The sequence below is a fragment of the Podarcis tiliguerta genome (assembly GCF_965153285.1).
Source record: "Podarcis tiliguerta genome assembly, chromosome: 16".
Lineage (NCBI taxonomy): Eukaryota > Metazoa > Chordata > Lepidosauria > Squamata > Lacertidae > Podarcis > Podarcis tiliguerta.
The window spans coordinates 38,434,321-38,440,432 of NC_139549.1; positions in this window are offsets into that span (position 1 = coordinate 38,434,321).

The following is a 6,112-nucleotide window of genomic DNA, read 5'->3' on the forward strand; positions in this document are numbered from 1 at the left end:
CCCTAGAGCCGTACGGGCAGGGGTACCTTTACCTTTACCTTTAAGGAAAAGCGGGACATTCCAGGATCAAATCAGAAACTGGGGTGGCTTCTATAAATCCAGGACTGTCCCTGGAAAATAGGGACACTTGAAGGGTCTGCAAATATAACTCCTTATTTAGACTGTAATCTCCTCAGGGCAGAGACCTGCCATACTTCCCTTTTGGTTGATGTAAACTAACACTAGCTTGGTTCATAAACAACAAGCCATAATCTAGTGTTACAAGAATGAGCTTTCAAGGGAATGGTGGGCTTCTTTCTCCTCTCCCCTCCTGGACCCCAACCCTGCAACATCTGCTTTGAGGCAAGTCATATGCTTGTCAAAACTGGGAAACTGGTTTGTGATCCTGAGAAACCAGGAACGAAATTTAGAATGAATCCCTGGCCTGCCATGATGTCTGAATCAGACTGTTCAGCCTTGGGTTTTGATCCCAGTTTAAAGCAACCCCACACAGGGTTATTTTTAAAAAATTATATGTTTAATTTATTTTTATTAAATATTTTCTTGGTTTACAAAAGTACATGCCTTGTCTCTTTTTTTCAGGTTGTACAGTCTTTCTTACAAATAAGTTACATTTGTTGTGAGACATTAGTGAAAAGTATAAGGTCGGGGAAGAAGAGGGGGGAGGCTTATATCAGGGGTCAGCAAACTTTTTCAGCAGGGGGCCGGTCCACTGTCCCTCAGACCTTGTGGGGGGCTGGACTATGTTTTGAAAAAACTAATGAACGAATTCCTATGCCCCACAAATAACCCAGAGATGCATTTTAAATAAAAGCACACATTCTACTCATGTAAAAACACGCTGATTCCCGGACCACCCACAGTGTGCATGTGGGGTTTTGTGTTAGTGTCAACTCGGTAGGTTCTCTTTCTGTTTGTTTACAGTGGTACCTCGGGTTAAGAACTTAATTCGTTCCGGAGGTCTGTTGTTAACCTGAAACTGTTCTTAACCTGAAGCACCACTTTAGCTAATGGGGCCTCCTGCTGCCGCCGCGCCGCCTGAGCACAATTTCTGTTCTCATCCTGAAGCAAAGTTCTTAACCCGAGGTACTATTTCTGGGTTAGCGGAGTCTGTAACCTGAAGCGTCTGTAACCTGAGGTACCAGTGTATTACATTTCGTTGGTAGAGGGATTGGGGCCCCAGGGTGTGGTTGATTGCAGTGGGGTTTATTTGCATTTGTGGGGAGGGACTTGTTGGGTTAGGTAAACCAGATTGATTCGTATGCTGTCGGTGGGTTCCTACTGTTGTCTTGTTGGGCTGTGTGTGTGATAAAGGGGAGCCATACTGGGGTGAAGGCGTCCTCTTCTATTTATTCCTGCGTCAGTTTGTTGGTTACTTTTTCTAGTAGGGCTGTTTCCCATACAATTTGGTACCATTGGTCCATGCTTACTGCTGACAGGTCTCTCCAGTGTCTGGCTATAAGGCTTCTGGATTATGAGCTCTGTATAATGTGAATGGCCATTACAATCTTGGAAGGTGTTCAGTAGGGCCAGTCCTGGGGTGACTTCTAATTGTTGAATTGTTTCTTTAAATGTAAAGGTTCATCATTGTTTCACCCGATGTGTCTATCTTTAAGGGGCCAGAGCAAGGGCCAGAGCAAAATAACGAGATCCAGCTTTACAGCTGTGAAACATAGCAGGTGCTGCTGAGTTGCATTGATTAAGCTGTGTCAGGAATTGGGTGTAGTATATAAGGAGCAGCACCTAGCTCTGCCATTACCCTGGGGGATGGGTTGGTGGTTGGGTCGTGTTTGTTTGTTAATGTATTTAGTGTAAAAGGAGTTTTTGTTTTTCTTATTAAAACCTTGTTTAAGTTATTTTTGAGTCCCTTTTTAATGCATGGTCTCCCCAGCAAGCTCTCTGCAGCGCTACCATACTGCAAAAAGTCAACACTAATACCCATTTAGTTAATTTGCAAGCACCCTGCAAAATTGATGATGATGTAGAAAGCAGCAGAAATCCTTCCTCCGTTGTTGAGCTGCTGGACATTATGAGCCCCAAAAAGAAAAGAAAATAATACAGATATTCCTCCCCAGAAGAAAGAGACTGCATACAAAATGCACAGAGAGCAAACTGGAAAAATAATTTTAATTTTCTAGTTTCATTTTTAGTCATCTTAGCAATTATTTTCAAACTAGAATAGGTAAAAATCCTTCAACAGAAAAGTGATTAAAAAACAAGCAACCAGCCCCACCCAAACCAGATAGTACGCATCGCAGAGCCAAGTCTACTTATTACGACAGTTGTCAACTCTGTCCTTCCCAAGATACCTCAAATAATATTTGTGTACATGGTGATAAATTGCTGACAAAATCCCAATGAACTTGCAAAGGAACGCCCCCCCCCCAATCTTTGGCAAAACCATCAACTCATAAAAATTTGCACATTTGAAAAATCTCTCCCCCCCCCCGTTGCTAACACATCTATACACTCATGTAAAAAGAGTTACATTTATGAATAAGTTACCATCATAATTGATTAATTATGGCTAGAACTCTGTGTGTGTTTGTCTAGACCAGGAGTGAAGAAACCTTTCCAATCCAAGGAGTGAATTTCATTGACACCCCCTTCCCCCCCTCCATCCACACAGACAGACAGACAGAGGTGCTTCCTCCCCATTCAAGGACATATTCCAGCCAGGCAGAAGCACAGCAGGATGGGTGAGGAGTGGGGCCTGTGGGGGGAGCCCACACAGCCTGTTCTGGAAGCCCACCTTTGCCCCCGGGATCAGATTCTGCCCCCCCCCCCCCCGGCTCAGATTGCCCAGGCACATTCTGCACAGCTTCTGGGGAAATGAGAGAAGTCCACATTCCAGTCCTATACCCCAAGAGGGCTTATTCAAAAGCACCACCAGAGCCACCGCTTTGACCTTGTGAACCTGGGACTGTGGGCCTCCAGCTGCTGCTGGACTACAACTCCCATCACCCCTGACTACTGGCCTTGCTGACAGGCTGATGGGACTTGGAGTCCAATATCTGGAACACCACAGACTCCCCACCCCAGATTTTGCATCACATTTCAGGACAGCTTACAGCACGACCCCAAGTCATCTTGAATTCAGGGGGCATCTGGCCTCAGGCAAGTGTTTAGGGTTGCAGCCTCAGTCCTTCCAACACAGGATTTCAAGGTACTCTTCATTCTGGATTTAGTGATGTCAGTTTGCTAACCAGATCTGCTCAGAAGTTGAGTCCCAGGGAAATCTTTCGAGCGTGTAAGTGGGGTCAGGATTGCAGCTGCAGCAGATGGGCTTTAAACCACTCCTGCGCCACGAAAGCTGTAATGTCTTGGCTGCCTGGCCTGGGGTAGAGATCCCCTGCCTTGGGAGTAAGGGTGACCCAGGGGGTGCCTGGTGTGTGCGAGAAACTCAGTGCAAAATAAATTTCAGGTGAACTAGGATTCACGTGCCTCGTCGAGAGGTAGAGAGGGTAGCAGTTCTGCTTGTGGGACGCTCTCCCCAGTGAGGCTTGCCTGGCGTCTTCATTACATATTTTTAGGCGCCAGACAAAAACATTTCTCTTCAACAAGGCATTTGGCTGATTAACGTTCTAGGGCTTTTTCAATCTGTTTGTTTTGTTGTTTTATTATGTATTTTGCATTCTCATTTTGTATTTTTCTGTTGTGAACCACCCTGGGATCTTCGGATGAAGGGCAGCATACAACTTTAATTAATTAAACACAAATAATAATAATAATAATAATAATAATAATAATAATAATAATAATAATAGCAGAGGACCTCCATCACTGACGGGCAGCTGGCTCTTGATGTGAGCTTTCACTGGGCCAAAAGGGATGCGGGGGGGGGGGGGAGGCATGGCTCTCAGTAGAGGAAGGTCCAGCCTTTTGTAAGAAGAAATATTGATTATAGCTGTTGTCAAGCTCAGGCTTTGAATAGGCAAAGTCACAGGTCCAATCACCAGCGCCTCCAATTAAAAGATTACCAGGAGATGGGAAAGGCCAGGTGGTTGGCAAAGAGAGCCACTGCCAGCCAGAGCAGGCAATATTGGGCTAGATGGACCAAAGGTCTGACTCAAAACAAGGCATGTCCAGGCACCTAGGTTCCCAGGTGCTGTGTGTATTGCTGGCCTTGTATAAAGCAGCATCACCCCTTTGGTGCAGCATCTTCGGGTGCCAAGCACCTGAGGCAAATTCCAGGTTCCGCTGACTATCAATATATTCAGCAACAACCTCAAGGTGAACAAAGGGGAGAATCAAGAGTCCCCAGTTATCTTGGGGCTCTTTGCAACTCGCTTTCCTGTTGGGTTTCAGCTCCAAAAAGGCTTACCATCACCCAGTTGTGCAAATAAGCCGTTAAAACATTGCTACATGGCATGAAGAACAGCAACAGAACTGCTATGATTTTGTGTTGAAGTCTGCATTCCAAAGACCCTGCATTTCTTTTTTAGAAAAGGTTACAGCCTTAATCTGAAAGGCAGAGCTCATTAAGATGATCTCAACGCCTTCAAAATACACGCCATATTGGCTCACTGGTCTCTTGCAGTGTAAAAGGGAGTGAGCTCATACAGCATCTTGAAATCAGAGTCTTTTTTGTCGTCCCCCCCTCCAATATTCATCATGAAAGAGGGGAAGGGGCTTCCTGAAATCAACAGAAGCCCCTGGCAGCACCTTCAAAATTAACAGATTCACCAGGTGTATGAACAGGCCACTGACACAGGTAGGTACACATACGTTGCGTGCAGAAGGAAAGCAGGAATGAATCACTATTTTAAAGTGAAGCCAAAAGACCGACACACGGCTGGCTACAGCCCCCTGCCGTATCCTTTTTCAGAGGACAGATGTGTACCAGACAACCCCATCCATCACTTGTTTTGCCTCGACTCTCTCTGAAGAAAGATTATATATTTCTTCCCTCTGCACCCGTCTCTTCAAACATCAGGTTTGTGGCTTCTGCCAAAACTAAACTGTCAAACATTTTACGACACAGGGCTGCGACCCGATTCGCAAGGTGCAGTGGGTCGTACAGAGCGCAGCCTTCCCAACTTGCTGCCCTTCAGATTTTTCGGGCCGCAACTCGCACCAGTGAAGACATCGCTTGGCCATGTTGGCTCGGCAGTTGGTGGGAGTTGTGATCTGAAATATCTCTAAGCTACCTGGCTGCTGTTGGCTGGCTGGCTTAGTAAGATAGTGCAGAAGCCAGCGGCCACTTTCCTCCTCCCTGGTCCATTTCGCTGCAGACCTACTGCTCTTGGCTAGAGGTCATAGTTAGCAAGAAGAGGGCTGAACCCCAAGGCCCTGTGTGGGCGACATGCTTAGCCAAACCCTGGCTTGGCTCAGCATGGCAGCACAAAGGACAGGGAAGGGCAAAGCGGGTGCAAGCTTTTGTCCGGGAAGTTTGGGCTGTGTGTCCTGCGAACTTGCTCTTTTGGTTGTGTTTGCTGCAGGTTAACATGGCTCCTCCCAAGCTCTTTAGGAAGCTAAAGAATGCATACATAACACTGTCCAAACTCCTTCAACCCTCAGCTACACAGATGATATAGAGCTAGGATTAAAAAACCCCCGCACAGACTGGAGGAAGGAAGAGGGGTCTGTTTCCTGGTCACTGGTGCAATTTCTCATTGCCGCTAAAAGGGATGGGCCAGGCAACCAGCAAGCTTGGCAAAAAAAATGGGCACCTGCTTCTCCTTTTGGGTGACGGGAGTCTGGGGAGTAGGATGAGACCTGCAGTGTCCCTCAGTTGCTCTGCTGGGGAAGGCTTCTCCGCCTGGGCTCATCTCCTCCCTTTTTGCTTTCTCTGCAAAACCCAGCCTAGGAGAGGAATGTGCGAGATCCACAGAGCGGATCCCACAAGCACCAGCCACATTCTACAACAGCCTTCGTTGGTAAATTGTCATGAATGCAAAAAATAAAAAATATCGGAAGAGCACTAGGAGAGGGAGAGAAATGGAATGAGTTCTTCTAAAAGAACACAGAAAGAGTCACTTCAACTAGCTCTGTATTGTCTACATCAGTGGTGCCCGTCCCCCGCTCCCTTGAAAATTGCGGAACATCTTGACATGATTTTTCTGCCTGTTGTAGCAATCATAATGCACTGTGCTAAATGCTGTAAGAGTTT